Source organism: Bos grunniens, chromosome 2, assembly GCF_055505025.1.
Source record: "Bos grunniens cultivar Pamir isolate PY7600 chromosome 2, Bosgru_T2T1.0, whole genome shotgun sequence".
Lineage (NCBI taxonomy): Eukaryota > Metazoa > Chordata > Mammalia > Artiodactyla > Bovidae > Bos > Bos grunniens.
In genome coordinates this window covers 131,077,814-131,095,591 of record NC_141166.1, presented here as the reverse complement: position 1 = coordinate 131,095,591, position 17,778 = coordinate 131,077,814, and the positions used below count along the sequence as shown (strand labels likewise).

The 17,778-nt window shown below is 43.7% G+C and overlaps 1 protein-coding gene across 5 annotated transcripts in view; it reads right to left on the bottom strand.

Moving 5' to 3' along the window:
* Positions 1-13,096, bottom strand: part of MFSD6 (major facilitator superfamily domain containing 6) — an 89,247-nt gene extending 76,151 nt beyond the window's left edge. For all 5 annotated transcript variants that reach the window (XM_086371536.1, XM_086371556.1, XM_086371547.1 and 2 more), the window contains exon 1: positions 12,813-13,096. The gene's annotated coding sequence lies outside the window, so the exon portion shown is untranslated. The remainder of the gene's footprint in view (positions 1-12,812) is intronic.
* Between the last annotated feature and the right edge of the window lie 4,682 nt (positions 13,097-17,778).

The window sequence follows — 17,778 nt, the reverse complement described above, 5'->3', positions numbered from 1 at the left end:
AAAGACCTGGTCTTGGGTCTCAAAGACTTCATAGTTAAAAGGTGAGCCCAAAGCACAAGGAAGGTTTAAATGACAAGTCAGAAGAATAACAGAAGCCACAGAACACTGCAAAATCAAAAAATGTTACTGACAACAGGGGTGCTTCCAGAGTTCAGAGAAGAGAGCCCAGATTCCAGATGGGAGCTGTCAAGAGGATGAGGGACTTAACCTGACCCTTGACAGATGTGCAGGGTTAGGCTTTAGGCAAAGAGGATGAGAAAACTACTCCGGGATGAGGGAAAGAAAAGACAGCAAGACTTCCTTACAAGGTTAACCCTGGGGCTGATGAGGCGAGCAGACAGTACTAGCTTACAGGAGGCCTCAAGTAGTAAGCTATGGGATGAATGGACAGAATACAAAATACTACATTAGGGACTGATAATGAAGATAAAAGGCTTCCCTGGTGGCTCAGTGGTAAAGAATCCGCCTGCCAATGCAGAAGATGTGGGTTTGCTCCCTGGGTTGGCAAGACCCCTGGAAAAGGAAATGGCAACCCACTCCAGTATTCTCAGGAAATCCTAAGGACAGGGAGGAGCCTGGTAGGTTATACTCCACGGGATCGCAAAGGAATTGGACACAACTTAGTGACTAAACAACAGCAATGAAGACATTCTTTTTTTTAACCCCACAAATATAAATCTAGCATCAACTATTAGATGGGATGCATGCTTGGTGAGCAACAATTCAAACAGTGAAGAACCTGCTGCCCTGCTATTGAATCCAGTGGTGAGCCAAAGGGCAGGGGCAAGTGTGGGCAACACAGGAGTCTCTGGGGTGGGTCTTAACAGAGTGGGAGTCTTAAAGGATGAGTAAGAGACACCCACAGAGGAGGCACAGGGGAGGGGCTGAGCACGATGCCAAGGCGTTCCTGAGTGGGAAGTGAGACGGGCAGAGACTGAGAGCCTCCCTCTGCTACCATCAAGCTCTGTAGCTTTGGGAAGGCTTCCAGCTTCTCCAAGTCTTATTCTTCCTCATCTACAACATGTGGAATACATGGATATTTTTCCATTAGGGTAGCCATGAGGATGAAAAAAAAGATGATGCCTGTTGAACTCTTAGCACGGCGCCCAATCTGTAAGAATGTATGCATGTTATTTATTTTGAGCATAATGGAGAGCCACGAAAGAGAAGAGGAGGGCAGAATGAGCACATCTGTATTTTGCAATGATCGTCAGAGGTTCAGTATGGAAAGCAGATCGGCAGCATTCTGCTACTGCAACCTCTACTAAGGATTTCCTAACATTTGATCTTTTCTTGTACTGTGGCTCAATGGTAAAAAACCTGCCAGCCAATGCAGGAGATGTGGGTTTGACCCCTGAGTCATGAAGATCCCCCCACTCCGGTATTCTCACCTGGGAAATCCCATGGACAGAGGAGCCTGGTGGGCTACAGTTTATGGGGTCACAAAGAGTCAGACATGATTAAGCGACTAAACAACAACAACTGCACTTAACACTAATTGCAAATACTAATATCCTGTGATGGAACCATTGTAGCAGAACTTTATGAATCTAATGCGATCTTTTACAATGTCTGGAAATCAAATAAACTGGCAGTATTTTCCTGACTCCTTCCTCAACTTCTGGAGGTTGCTCTCACACCTGAGCTGTTGCATGATTTAGGGGTGATTTTACTGCTATTTTAATAGATATTTCCTGTGTGCCCCAACTAGATCATAAACATCTCGAGGGAAGAATTCAGGACTTAGTATATTGCCCTTTACTCTTACTGCTAAGTCGCTTCAGTCGTGTCCGACTCTGTGCAACCCCATAGATGGCAGCCCACCAGGCTCCCCCGTCCCTGGGATTCTCCAGGCAAGAACACTGGAGTGGGTTGCCACTGCCTTCTCCAATGCATGAAAGTGAAAAGTGAAAGGGAAGTTGCTCAGTTGTCTCCGACTCTTAGCGACCCCATGGACTGCAGCCTATCAGGCTTCTCCATCCATGGGATTTTCCAGGCAAGAGTACTGGAGTGGGGTGCCATTGCTTTCCCCACCTTTACTCTTAAGCTCTCAATAAATATTGGTTATCTTTTACAAACACCTGATGGCAAGATTCTAAAGGTTTTACTAAGGCTTAAAATGGCAGACATTTATTTTAGGAAGTGCAGAGAGAAGTCCCAGTTGCTCTCTTGGCTTTGACATAGCAGTGCCTCTTTCAGCCTCCCTTTCCTCAGTATAAAATGGAGACTGAAAACACAAACCCAAGTCAACTAACTCTCAGAGGGATTCTGGGGCTTAAATGAAATAATGTATGAAAAAGCAATTTTTCTAACTCAAAAGCAACATAGGAAAATTCGGTGGTGGTGGCTGTGATCTTATTCCAGGCTATGATATTTCATTACAACTCTGGGTCTTATTTTGCCATTACTCCAAAAGCATTCTTCCCAAGTGTTCTTGTGGTAATCTCTGGCACCACCCTTGAACCCCGGCACCCAGCTAGTATTTTATCCATCATTGCTCATGAATTTACATCCATAACCATTCCCATGACTACAGCCTAGCTGCGGAGTGGGGAGGAGGTGCACAGGCTCATTAGAGGATACATTGTTGGATTATGAACTAGAATAATTAAGTAAACCAGGCAAGAAATAACTATCCATTTAAAATACAGCCCCCTTAGGAACATTTTAATTATATTTGTAACATAGTAAATGTGAAAGAAAGGAGATGAAACTATCTCTAACATATTTTCCTTCACTTGCTAAGATGGTGAAAAGAACAAATTATTTTCATCTCAAGAAGAAGAGAGGCAGAATAGACTTTAACCTTAAATAAGGTTTTAGTGATTAAAGCCAAGTGGATTTTCACTTCTACTTTGTGAAAGACACACTTAAATATCAATTTTAAAAACTGTAATTTAGATTCTCAGACGTTATCAGCTATCATAGAAACAGATTTCTATTAATTCCTTTAAGGCTTTTGGTTAAATATTGTGTCAAGAGGTTACAGTATAAATTTGAAGCAAGGCCCAGAACCTCATTTCCTTCTCTCTCTCAAATAAACCTCCTGTCTTAAAACAAGCCCAGTGTGAGGTACAAGCAATGGTTCATAGTATAGCATGGAAAAAAAGTGTTTAAAATTTTTTTTTATTATCTTGTGAATTTATCCAAACCAAAAAAATCCAATCAGATCAGATCAGATCAGTCGCTCAGTCGTGTCCAACTCTTTGCGACCCCATGAATCGCAGCATCTGTCATCCCCTTCTCCTCTTGCCCCCAATCCCTCCCAGTATAAGAGTCTTTTCCAATTAGTCAACTCTTCACATGAGGTGGCCAAAGTACTGGAGTTTCAGCTTTAGCATCATTCCTTCCAAAGAAATCCCAGGGCTGATCTCCTTCAGAATGGACTGGTTGGATCTCCTTGCAGTCCAAGGGACTCTCAAGAGTCTTCTCCAACACCACAGGTCAAAAGCATCAATTCTTTGGTGCTCAGCTTTCTTCACAGTCCAACTCTCACATCCATACATGACCACTGGAAAAACCATAGCCTTGACTAGATGGACCTTTGTCGGCAAAGTAATGTCTCTGCTTTTGAATATGTTATCTAGGTTGGTCATAACTTTCCTCCCAAGGAGTAAGCGTCTTTTAATTTCATGGCTGCAGTCACCATCTGCAGTGATTTTGGAGCCCAGAAAAATAAAGTCTAACACTGTTTCCACTGTTTCCCCATCTATTTCCCATGAAGTGATGGGACCGGATGTCATGATCTTCATTTTCTGAATGTTGAGCTTTAAGCCAACTTTTTCACTCTCCACTTTCACTTTCATCAAAAGGCTTTTGAGTTCCTCTTCACTTTCTGCCATAAGGGTGGTGTCATCTGCATATCTGAGGTTATTGATATTTCTCCTGGCAATCTTGATTCCAGCTTGTGTTTCTTCCAGTCCAGCATTTCTCATGATGTACTCTGCATATAAGTTAAATAAACAGGGTGACAATATACAGCCTTGACAAACTCCTTTTCCTATTTGGAACCAGTCTGTTGTTCCATGTCCAGTTCCAACTGTTGCTTCCTGACCTGCATACAAATTTCTCAAGAGGCAGATCAGGTGGTCTGGTATTCCCATCTCTTTCAGAATTTTCCACAAAGTGTTCAAAATAGGAAGTGAAATTTACTGGACATGCTGTTAGTGACGCCCTGCATTATTTGTCAAGAAGAGAAACAATATAAGGATTTAAGGGGGTCACAGGTTTGTAAAAATTAGAATCAGTGCAGAGTCATCTCTCTCTAAACCAAGATCAATAGCCAGATGCATCAATGAAACTGTTTAGAATAACCAAGCTCCTGAATAGGCTGGGTTTCCAATATTCACTGAACTTCCATAGCTGAAGCTTAGAAACCTTTTCCCCACTGAAATAATATTACAAATAGTGGTGGAACTCAGATGATGGAACCAACAGTGCTAAAAGTTACAACGTGCATAACTTTTCAGTTCAGTCGCTCAGTCGTGTCTGACTCTTTGTGACCCCATGAATCGCAGCACGCCAGGCCTCCCTGTCCATCACCAACTCCCAGAGTTCACCAAGACTCACATCCATCGAGTCAGTGATGCCATCCAGCCATCTCATCCTTTGTCGTCCCCTTCTCCTCCTGCTCCCAATCCCTCCCAGCATCAGAGTCTTTTCCAACAAGGGGAAATTCTTTCTTAATACTTTTCAACCTGTAATGTAAGCAACATGTCATGAAAGACAAGCCCACTCAGAGGTTCCCCATCCACTCTCCTCCATCCAGGAGCCACGGAAGTGGGCATGGAGCCACCAGCCACTTGCTTCCTCCAGGGCAACAGTTCTATGAAACTGTGGCGTTCCTGCCAGTGATCTTAGAAACCACTGAATAAATGCGTCATACATACATGTTCCACTCATTTCCAAATGTATGTTGATGCTACCATCATATTATCTTCTTCTCTAATAAATGTTTATGCAATTCCGATTAGCTTTCTGACATTATGCGGTTTCTCAGACAGGGGCCCCTACAAGGGCAATTAGCGTCAAGTCGGAGCCCGAGAACCATGGTGTCTGCAAACACCTTGGAGGTAATAGAACAGGTACTGCATTAGAAGAGGAGAGGAAAAGGAAAGTATGAAACCTGGTCAACACGAGCACAAGCCCAGTTATACTGGGAGCCTCGATTATCAAATTATTTACTATTTTAATGATTGTAAACACAATCTTTGTTTCTTTGCCAAGAAGTTAACACAGAAAAATCTTACCTTTTTGTTTCTCTTTCCTTATTTTTTCAAAGCATAAAACAAAGAATTTTTAAAAGGTTGATAATGAAAGTTGAATTATTTAGTCTTCTCTGTAAAGTACCACTGTATACTTCAGAAGCAATTTATACAGAATATATATGATTATAAAAGGAATTTCAATTCAATTAAAATGCTTTTTGACTTTTAAAAGGTTTTTTATTTTTAAACCTATGTGAATGCTTGTTTTATATACACAGACACACATTCATTTTTTTTTTTTCAAATCTGTTCAGAAAAGGACTGACCTGAGCAAATACAATTATTATAGGACCATGAGTCTAAAATCTAGAAATACAGGAAATACGAAATACTAGAAACACAAGAAAATTAGACTGTGGAAAAATAAGAATTATACTGAGAAACAAAGAGACAACTCCAGGTATTAGTTCTATAACACTGGGTTAGGACATCAGCACGTGTGTCCGTTGTGTAAAATAATGCTGTATTTATAATGGGTGCTTGATAAATGCTTACTCAATAAAAGACTGGCTTAGTCAAGAAAAGACTTACTTGGCTATTCCGGCATTATTAGTCACTGAGAAAGTTACGAGGCTTAAAGAGTGTACAGTCTATACATAAGACATGGCATTCTAAACAAAAATTTATAGTTGCTTCTTTCTCAAACATGTCTTTTATGAGTTTACAATCTAGATCAAAATATAGATCTCACAGTTTAAAATACATTCTTCCATAGACATGTAGCTATCACCAATGACTTTTCCTTATACCCTCTAACTACACTATAGTTTAAAACAAAATTTTATATACTAAGCACATTCCAGCATATGTAATCTAATTTGTCTTGCTTTTTATGCTGTTAGGACTCTTGAATTCAGAGCTACCAAGTGCTATCAGTTTCTTTCAGATTTATTACCTAGCCCATTAAATAAGGCACTTCAATAAACATACCATACTAATACTTTTGAAAATGAAAATATTCAATGCTGGTAAAGATAAATATTAATAGGCACTCTCATTAACTGAGAGTAGAAGAAAAGTCTTTCTAGAAGGCAAGGATTTAAGTGTATGGATGTTTATCATAATGATGAGAACTGAAACAAAGTCAGTGATCAGCAATGGAAGCAGTTGAATTATGTATCTGAACATAAGAGAAAAAAAAGAAACTTACACCCACAGGATGGAAAACTGAACTTAACAGAACTTAAAATTAATAGATAAATGTTCATGAAAAAAAAAAAGCATTAAGTGGAGAAAAAGCAAGACACAAACCTGTATGTAAGAGTTTACATTTGTAAATTTTGTCCTTTATACAAAATATACTTTAGAAAAAGATTTGAAAATAATAGCAAAATGTTACTCTAAAAGTAAAATTAGGAGTTACTTTAATTTTTTTTCTTTTAGTTTACTGAATTTTTTTTCCCAACAAGTATCACTTTGAAAATACATATTTAAAAGGAATCATTTGAAATACAAAGCATCTGAGTGATAACTGGGACACCTTTGATCCTGCAGTCCCGGAAAGGTCACTGGGACTTGCTCAATTGAAGTCTGCCTATCACTGTGTGGGATCCTGCAGGAACAACTGAAAGGGCCAGTTATAAGAGCTTTGAGGTGCTCTTAAAAGATAAAACATCTTCAAAATAGGGGAACCTCATTTATAGGAAATAAAAGGTAAATGGATATCATTTTTACACTTTTGAAACTCTTTTATTCAAACTCTCTCATAAAGGTGAGTTTGGGTTCTATCTGTTCATTAAACACAATTTCCCGGGAATCATTTTCAAGCAGAAGAAGGCACGCCACAATAGCTACAGAAGCTGGGCTATGCTGGATTGGATCAGTGCATTTCTGTAAAAGTCATAGAGGGTTAGCGTGTCACTTTGTATGGTTCTGCTTTAAGTGTTTAGTGTGGGGGCTTTGGGCTTGGCTCTGCTGAGAAAGGCTTTGGTTACCTTGGGCCAAGGGTATTCTACCTTAACCTTGTCCCTAAAAATGCCCAGAGCAGTTATAAGAATTGAGCATGTGGCTCACAGGGAGGCAGTCCTCCTCCTCTGGGAGTCCTGAGCTCTGCTGGCCCCGTCTCCAATCTTCACTCCATGGTGGCCATGTGGAAAGTGGGGTAGGAGCACCTGCCCCACTCTACGGAACCACTTGGGGCTAGGATGCCAGCCTAGGCTTTTTGCTCACTTTCACTGGACACAATTCATCCATAAATCAGACTTGTTGAGACAACACCAGTTCCTCTTTCCAGTTCTTCTTTTATCCCCCGCAAAGCCACACCAGAGCTCTCTCGGCCACCGCTGATTCACGGCGTCCCATCTCTTTCTCTCCCCCAAGTTCCACTCTTGGTCTCAGATCAAAACATTTCCTCATTCACAGTTGAGAAAAGAGTCATTCAGACTTGGACTTCCCTGTTTTCTGCACATTCTCTGAATCTGTCTCCCCTACTCAAACACAGGCCAGGACAAATGTCAGAAAAGATGTCTCAGCCCTGCTTTCCTCAATCTTCTTTTATATCTCTGGAATATGGTTTTTCTAAGAGCCTAGTATTCTTCCTATCTTTGCCCCCATCCTTTCCTATTCTTAATATTCAGCAGGACCACCAGGTTCCATGGTAATACAGGCCAGTCATTCACATTTCCAAACCTTAACATCTCTTCAATGTAACGGACAAAGGGATAAAGGCAGATGAAAGCTACTTTCACTTTTTTCTTTTTTTCTTGCCAGGCCTCAAGGCATGTGGCATCCTAGTTCCTGACCAGGAACAGAACCTGCACCCACTACAGCAGAAGCACATGGTCATAACCGCTGGACCTCCCGTGAAGTCATGAAAGCTACTTTTATTACACAACATTTGGGATATTTTTTGTTGGTGCTGAGGTAGGGGTGTGTATGTGTGTCTGTTCGCATATGCTATTTAAAGCCACAGACTAGCAACCAGAGTTGCAATAGCTATAGCATAATATAGACATATATTAATATACAGGTTCACAGCTTAGGTGTTCCACATTTTTTATTTGGTTTGGTTTAGTTTTCTATTTGGGCTGAGGGCCCATAAATCATTACCTTAGCAAATGACTCTCATAGTTTTCAAAAGTGCCCAGCCAACTAACTTAAATGATACCATTATACAAAGTAGCAAATAAGTATCTTATAAATACAAAGAAGGAAAACCAGCTACAAAGCAAATGTTACTGAAACCCAACAATAGGGCTAAGTACTGGATAACATGTCATTCAGGATTTAGGACAATAAATCAAGCTGACACGGGCCTTCTCACCCTCCAAAATGCCAGTAAAGTATAATAATGGCCACAGACAGCTACTGTTGGGTAATTAACTGTGGAAGAATCATATCCAAGTGGAATGTTCTGGATGGAGACATTAGGATGTTTTCTTTGCCCCATGCAGAATTCACAGCAGATATATATGTCTGCATTTCCCAAGAATCCAAAATGCTGTGTCCTGGAAAATAACACATTCATTTTGCTCTGGGGAAAAGGTTTTACCCAAACTGGCTTTCCACTAGGGTAGGATTTTGCACTTGATTTGTGGGTTTAAAGAGGACCTACTGAGCAACAAAGTTTCCTAAATCAAAAAACTGAGACTTCCCTCAGACCAAAACAGAATTAGAACCCTACAGGAAATGTTGGATGTCACCTAAAATTGTCAGAATATCTCTTATGCAAAATAATTTTACAGTTACCCTTTTCTCAGGATTGCCTATTACATTTACAATGAACCAATCTTATTCACTTTTCCTTCATGTAAAAAACACAAGGAAGAACGTGTTTCCTTGATTCTGAAAACCGTGAATGCATTTGATTCTGGATTTCTAAGTCTGAGCAGGGAAATGTATTAATTTTTAAGAATTCTAAGCAGTGTTTTTTATTAGTATTATATAAAACTAAGCCAAATTGTGGGATTGTATATATACCCATCAGACAAGATTATCTATATATACACATATGTATGTTTCTAAACTATATGTGTATGGATATATATATATATGTATGCATCAGATTAGATTAACTTGATAATAGCTTCCTGCTCGTGAAATTATGTTACTAAAAATAATTACACCTGTGAAGTCATTTCATAGACATGACACAGCAGGTAAATTTATATCTCCTACTCCTAACTTCTGGGCTTCCCAAGTGGCTCAGTGGTAAAGTATTTGCTTGCCAAGGGAGGAGACACAAATTTGATCCCTGGGTTGAGAAGATCCCCTGGAGGAGGAAATGGCAACCCACTCCAGTATGCTTGCTGGGGAAATCCCATGGACAGAGGAGCCTAGCAGGCTATAGTCCACTGGGTTGCAGAGTCAGACACAACTGAGCGCACAATGCACGCACTCCTACCTTCCACATAAAGACCAATTATGCTTCCACAGATAGCCACCACTAGCAAGAGCAGGAAGAAATCCTTACCACCCTCTCCAGCAGATAACCTAGGGTGGGTGTGGGCTTCCCTGGTGGCTCAGTGGTAAAGAATCTACCTGCCAATGCAGGAGACATGGGTCTGATCCCTGGTCCAGGAAGATCCCACATGCCACAGAGCAACTAAGCCCACGAGCCACAACTACTGAGCCTGTGCTCTAGAGCCTGGGAACTGCCTCTGGGGCCTGCGTACCCTAGAGCCCTGCTCCCCACGAAGAGAAGCTGCTGCGGGGAGAAGCCTGTGCACTGCAACTAGACAGCAGCCCTCGCTCGCTGCAACTAGAGAAAACTGCAAGCAGCAAAGACCCAGCATAGCCAAAAAATAAATAAAATTTTTAAAAATTGGGGTGTGTGTACCAAAGCATTCTTATTATGGAGGAAAATCGGGCATACTATAGAATATGCTATAGGTATTATTAGAAAAGATAAAACTTAGTCATCCAAGATTCATCACCCTTTGCTCCCTTACCTGCAAATTCCAGAATACCACCTTCCTCTTTGACATCCTGAGTCCCATGTTTCACTCCTCTAATATTACAGAGTTTAGGCACATTCACTTTTTTCCTTATTTTCTGTTATTAAGTGAATCAATTCTACTCTTTTTATTTCTCTATTTAGTTTATATAATAAAAGAACAAGTGCCTGTTGCAAAAAAAAAAAAAATGTTTAGTAAGCCCAAAATAACTTTATAAGGTAAAAAGGAAAAGTGCCCTCCTCTCTTTATCATCTGAACCCACTTCCTTCAGGAAGCCACCTGAAGAGACAAGGTATATGTGTGCTTGTATGCAGGTCTGTATATAAAGATCTTCTGCAATTTCCTTTTTTCACTTACCATATCATGATTTTTTTCCTAAGATAATGTGCCAAAGCAGTTAACAGACACATTTACATGTAGTGCACTTCCTTTCCCTACAATGAGACTGCTAAATCAAGATTTACTGAATAGCAAAAGAAGTAAAACAAAAAACCTCTCGGTCTAATACTAACATATCTGGTTATGATCATTTTTACACTTGCCTTCAACATACAAATGGTGAAAACAAACGGGTGAATGTACATGCATAAATACATATGCACTATAAGTATGTAGATTATCTTACACAGATAAATGTTAACATAGTAATGTATGTATATTGAAATGAAATTAATTTTCAAAGGCAAGAAGCAAAGGAAGGCACCCATGTAGGTGGTGAGGCTTCTGGGTCTTGAATAGGGAGGGACACCGTGTGGAAATTTCCTGGGCTTTGGAGGCAGAGACACAGGGTCAAATTTAACCCCACCTCCTACAGATTTTGTGGTTTTTGTATGTCTCTTAACCATTTGAGCTTCCTTTTCATCATCTGTAAAATGGGAAAAGATTTATCTTACAGAGTTTTAGAATTTAAGTGTTTAAGATGGTGCCTTGAACATTCTAAGTGCTCAAAAAGTGCCTTATTACCGTTAATAATCCAGAAACTATATATTCTAGACCTGGTGACCTGATACCTCATATCACCAAATACCTACAAACCCTGCTATTTTGTTTATCTTTGTGTTTTGGTTTGGCTTCATGTTTTTATATTAATTTTATTCATACAGACACAGAAAATGTCTTAGAAATAAATTACTGTAAACATGCCTAGTAGCTGTAATGCATTATCGAAATATGATCCTTTCTCCTCCTAGTCCCCCAGGGTATCTTGCTCTGGGCTCAGTAGCAATTTCCAAGCCTCCTCCTTAAAGCAATCCTAAGTTTTGCTTACAACTTGTGACAAACGCAAGTCATCTGAGTACCACAAAATCACTGAAAATACCTCTCATGTCTGCTGATGCCCAGCAGCTTCAAGTGTCAAAAGCTGACCTTTCCAGTGAAGCTGCCTCCTGGCCTCCCCTTTCACTTGCCAAGGCCATCAATGATGCACACGTACACCTGTGGCAGACCAGTGGCCACGTCTCAGGGAAAGAAATGCCCTGCAGACACCAGGGGCCTGCTTTTATCACCTCCTTGGTCAACCGGACATCCACCACACCTTTTGCATTCATTTACTTTTGAAGAGGTTAGACTTCCACAAAATCCTAAACTTCTAGAACAATTAGAGAGAAGCTTGTCCACTATACTGTTCAACCATCTCCTTTGACAGGTGAGAAAACGGAGGCTCAAGATGTGACCCGTCTGACGACATACAAATAATCTAGACACCAGTTGGGATTAAAACCTCAGCTCTCTAAGGTTCATTCCTATTACTGACAGGTATGGTTTTATCTGTTCCAGTAGCTCTGTCAAATGTTTACTGAATATTTTCGGATGAAAGGAAACCTTCTTGGTTGCGAGTGTGTGGGAGAGGAGAAACCACACCGTGTCCTGGCCTTAAGGGTAATCAATCCACCTGCCTCTTCACGTGGGGGTGGATAAATGAAGGGGAAAGTTGCATCTGGGATTTTTCACCATCCTACTTAAATTTGTAGGGGGCTGTGTAGAAGATAAACTGGACCCCAAAGGCCTAGAAACCCCTACTGTTACCTCAAAATGGCTCTAGGGACACGTTAGGCCAAGTTGAAGTAAAAAGAAGCACAGAGGTGGTGTATTTCTTCTAGGATGGTAGTAGGCAAGGGAAAGAGGGCTTTTTGGGGTTTTTTCCCCCTATTTGTTCACCTGGGGGAAGCAGACGCTGTCAATTTCCTCCTCTAGCCACACAAGCGTCTATGTATCTGTTCGCTGGCTGCGTGCTGGTTTTCGCCAACGATGTTTATGGCAAGGGCGCGAGTGGGGCTGGGCCAAAAAGGGCCTGGACACTGGGGCCCAACCTCACCCCGCACCCCGGCTGCTGCCGGCGCCGGGCGAGGGCTCCCTTGGGCAGCGCCTTTGTTTTCCTGACTCCAGTTACGTTTGCGGAAGTGCTGCCCGCGCCGGGGTGCCGGCTATAGCCGGCCCTAGCACCCCAAAAGATGACAAACGACTGGGGAATCCAAGGGGAGGGAGACAGCAGCGGGTGATCGGGGCTGAGAGCGGTGACACCCCTCGCCCCGACGCCCGGGCTCTGGACCCGTCCTCGCCAGCCGCCCCCCCTCCGCACAGCAGGTGTGCGCGCCGCAGGGGGGGCTCCCCGCCCTTGGCTCGGCCCCCGGCGCTCCGGGCCCCGACTCACCTGCGGCGGCGGCGGCGGCGCTCAGCTGCGCGGGGCGCGGGGCACCATCTCCCCCCGGCGCGGGGCGGCGGCTCTGGGCGCCCGGGCGGCGGCTGTCGGGGCGGCGCGCACCATCTCGGGCGGATAGCCGGCTCCTCCGGGGCTGCGGCGGGGGAATGCGAGCCGGTGGGGAGACCAGGAGCGGCGAGCCGAGCACACCGGCCGGCCCGACCTCCTCTCTCTCTCCACTCCTGCCTCCTCCTCCCGCCCGGCCTCCGCCGCTCGCTACCGGCTGGACCCGTTTCAGGGCCGAGCGCTGAGCAGCCGCCGCCAGGTGCAGCGCTCCGCCTCCTGCGGCGGCGGCGGCGGCGGCTGCGTCGGCGGCAGCTCCTCCCGGCTTCCCGCCCGCCTGGGCGGCCCCGGGGGACCCGCGGCCTCAGCCCTGCCCGGGAATCGCGCCGAGCTGGTGGAGAGGAGACGCGAGGGTCGATCCTCGGGTCCCCCGACCCCGGCTGAGACCCACTCCCGAAAAGGCGAACGATGCGGGCCTAGCTCCGGGGGGATGGGGCGGAGAGCGAACGGAAGGCTGGTTGGGAATTGTAAATATCAGCAACAATCATAGCCATCGTTTATTGAGCGTCTATTAAGTGCCAAGCAGAATGCCGACAGTATTAACGCGTTCGTTCTGCGTCTCTAGACCGACCGTGGCCTGGCCAACAGTCCTCAGGTGACCCGGGAGAGAGGAGCTGGGCAGGAGACAAATAACCAGGGTGGCAGGACTCACCAGGGAAGGGCCGAGACTGAAGCAGGCTTTCAAACTGAGAAGGTGCTACCCGAGTATCTCGCTGAAGAGATAACGATGTGTGTTGCATCAGAAATGTAATTAGAGTTGTATTTCTGGCTAGACATGCAGAGAGGGTGGGGAGAGTGGAGTTGGCTGTAAAAGGTATTCCTTCAGCAGGCATTTTTGGCTGTAATAGGTATTCCTTCAGCAGAAGGAATTTTGGGGGCGCCTGTGATGGGCTTTTGGGGTACCAGATCCTGCTCTCAGGGAGCTTATGTCTTCTTCTGGCAATAACGACAATAATAATGACAGCTGACATGGATGAATGTTTCTCATATAGGAAGCTCTGTTTAAGTACTGTTTAAGTTTTACCGTAATCCTAAAAATATAGGTACTATTATTCCCATCTTACAGCTGAGGACACCAAGGCTGAAACTGAATGTGACCTACCTAAAATGACTTAAATAGTAAAAGGTGAGAAGCCGTTCATGTCTAGAGTTTTAGCTCTTAACCACGAAATCGTACTGATGAGAATTTTATAGGCCACGAAGCTTTAGGGTCAGAGGCCTAGAGCTTTAGAATAAAACAAAGTTATGCAGTCACCGTGGCCCCTCCTGGAATCTGGGACTGGGTACCTGAAGCTTATGCTCCATTAGCCTCATGATGAACCCACTTGCAATACAGATAAAAGCGAAACAACGAAAGGCACTGGGTGTTAAAGCCTCATGAAGGAGATGGAGGTGGTGATCGGACTCTGAAAAGGACAGGCTTTGGTCTGGTGTGGCCTATAGATGGCTTCCCACGCAGAATTGGGAACTGAAGAACTACAACCAGTTGGTAGCTGTCATAACAGAATTATCATGCTTCTTATCTGTCCCAATATTAAAGAAGCAACCTTTGGAAAAAGAAAAGGAAGAAAGTGAACAAACTCCAGGTCTAACATGATTCAGTTTCTCTCCTGTGTATGAAAGGAAGGCAGGAAGGACCTGGGTGGGGTGTGGGGGATTGTTCTTAATCTAGAGCTGCCCAGAGGTGGTTCCATGTTGACAAGTGAAGCGAAATCATTCTAGAAGTTGAAGCTGGTTTCAGATAGGAAGGGTGCCCTCAAGGGTCAGCAGAGCACAAAATGTTGTTTTAATTGGCATTTTTAGGGCAGGATTTTTTTCCTGGTGTATGTGTGTGTGCTCAGTCATGTCTGATTTTTTGCGACCCCAGAGACTGTAGTCCACCAGGTTCCTCTGTCTATGGAATTCTCCAGGCAAGAATACTAGAGTGGGTTACCATTTCCTACTCCAGGTTTTTCCTGATAGCCCCTTCCCTTTTCAGTATAACTAAGGAGAAGATGAAAATATGCAGAAACAAAAAGTGACCTGCTTCTCCTCCCACATCTCCCTACCCCTGGTGAAGTGACTAGTGGGTGTGGATTGGGAAATTAGCTTTCAACTACACTACAAGGCAAGCTGTCCTAGAGATCATTGCCCAGAAAGGCTCAAAGACAAAATTAGGGTGTTGAAATCACGTGGCTAATTGAATCAATTTAAAACGCAGAAGAAGAGATCAGGAGATAGATTAACACACAGACTAGGGTATAAGCAGATGGTATATTTTATGAAATATGCAGAGAACCTGTGCCTTTATCTCCTGTGTCAGTTTTCCTGTGCTGATCATGGGATTATAAGGATCAGAGTTGAGGTCGATCCTGGCAGTCAGAGGGTACCTGGGGCCAGAGGAAGCACGTATTTTCTCTACTGAGAGATAAGAAGTGAGGATGGCTGGCCAGTTCCAGCTCTCCAATTAGCCTGATGAGCAGCTGTGGGATTTTATCGGCATTTCTCAGGCAGGGAACAAATGGAGTCTGTGTAGCTGTCACCAGTGGGTGGTCATTTGAAGCCTGCCTGAATATTGAGTGCTAGTAAGCTTCATGAATATTTACTGTTCCAAGAATATTTGGTGCCTACTTGGACTTTCGGACATTTCCTCTCTACGTTCAGCTGATATATGCACTACTTAGTCTTACAAACTACTTGCTTTTATTTAATTTCATTTCTTCTCCTTATCGTGTTTGTTTCTCTTCTTTCCTTTGGCAGAATTGACTTCTTAAATAACAAAGCAAACATATTACAATAGGTAATAGTGAGAAAAAATAGCTCACACTTACATAGAACTTACCTGTGCCAGGTACTGTTCAAAGCCCTTTTTAAGTATTTATTGATTTAAGCCTCACGACAGTCACATACACGTAGGTACTGTTATCACCTCATTTTACCAAAGAGGAAATCGGTGCATATAAATGTGGAGTGACTACCAAACTCAAACCACTTGTCAGTGATAGAATCTGCATCTCGGTAGAATCGCACCTCGGTAGTCCAGCTCCAGGGCCCAGGCTCTTAATCAGTCCCTCTTCCTAGCATATGCAAACCCTTACAAACATGAATATTCACATATGGCAGCTTGGGGGATTTTATTTTAAGCCAAATGATGTCATCCAGTTTTCTCTCAGCAACATGGGACACGATGGACCCGCAGCTCACCTTGAAACTCTCCCTTCCTCTGACTTCTGTGACGGACAGCCTTGGGTTTTGCAACTCCTCTCGGGCCACTTCAGGTTCCACTTCAGTTTTGTTCTTGGCCTCTCTTTCCTCCTTTTTTTCTGTGATTGCTCTCACCCCCTCCCTTGGCTTTAATCCCGGAATATTTAAGGATGCCCCCAACCCCTCTCTCCAGGGCAGCTCCTCTCCTGGTGCCAGACCCATGTGGCCAATTCCACAGGGTGTTTGTTTCACAGGCGCCCATCTACCACCCCTCCCCCACTGGCTTTTACTTCTGGGTTCCCAAACCGCTCTGGGCTTCTCTGGTGGCTTAGATGGTAAAGAATCTGTCTGCAGTGCAGGAGACCTGGGTTTGATCCCCAGGTTAGGAAGATCCCTTGGAGAAGGGAATGGCTACCCACTCCAGTATTCTTGCTTGGAGAATTCCATGGACAGAGGAACCAGGCGGGTTACAGTCTGTGAGGTTGCAAAGAGTCAGACACATCTGTGCGATTGACACTTTCACTTTAAACCATCATCCCCACCTGGTTGTGCAAAGCGCTGTACTTACCTCTCCCTTCACCCTAACCCCCACACCCAGCATGTTAATTTCCTATGCTGCTCTCACAAGCTACCATGAATGCAGTGAAGTAAAACAGCAGAAATTTACTATCTTACATGTCTGTAAGTTGGAAATCCAAAGTGGGTTTCTCCAGGCTAGAACCAATGTGTCTGTAGGGCTGCATTCCACCTGTAGGCTTTGGGGGAGAATCCACTTTTTGGACTTCTCCACCTTCTAGAGGCTTCTTGGCTCCTAGCCCCTTTCTCTCTTCTTCACAGTATATACATCACTCTGACCTCTGCTTCAGCAGCCACACTGCCTCTTCTGACCCTCCTGCCTCCCTCTTATAAGATCCCTTTTGATTACACTGGGCTCACCTTCCTGGTCCAGGGTCATCTCTTCCTCTCATGAACCCTGACTTGATCATATATCCAAAGTCCTTCTGGCAATGAAGGTAACAGAGTTGCAGGCTCCTGGGATTTGGACATGGACATCTCTAGGAGGCCATGATTTTGCCTATCACACCCAGTAAACACCAAGCCCTGTGGAGTCCACCTTTCAAAATATTCCTGGAATTTGACCTCTTCTCTGTATTCCTGTGCTGTGCTCATGCATGAGGTACTCTCTCCTCTGCCTTATGACGGTCACTTCTCTGGCCTCTCTGCCTCAGAGTGTTTTCTCACCCCAATCAATCTTCCTTATTTCAACCAAAGTAATCCTTAAGAACACGAGACAGTGTCATTTATTTGCAGCCCCTCAGGGTTGCCCAACACCATGGGGTACCTACCGTTTCTGTGTTGTGCCTCCTGGACGGGCTACCAGCAGACCTTAATTCTCTACTTAAAACCCATCCAAGTGGTTAGGACTTTACGTTTTCACTGCCAGGACACAGGAACCCTGGTCAGGGGAACTAAAAATCCTGAGATCCCATAAGCAGTCTAGCTCAGCAAAATAAATAAATAAATAAATACACCATCCATCCAAGGCCTCCTTTACTGTAACAAAGAGATTCAAAAGTCCAGTAGTTAAATAGGATTATAATTTTTTTTTCTCATGTAGCAATCCACAAGTAGGTAATCCACGATTGATAGTATGACCCCACCATCCACACAA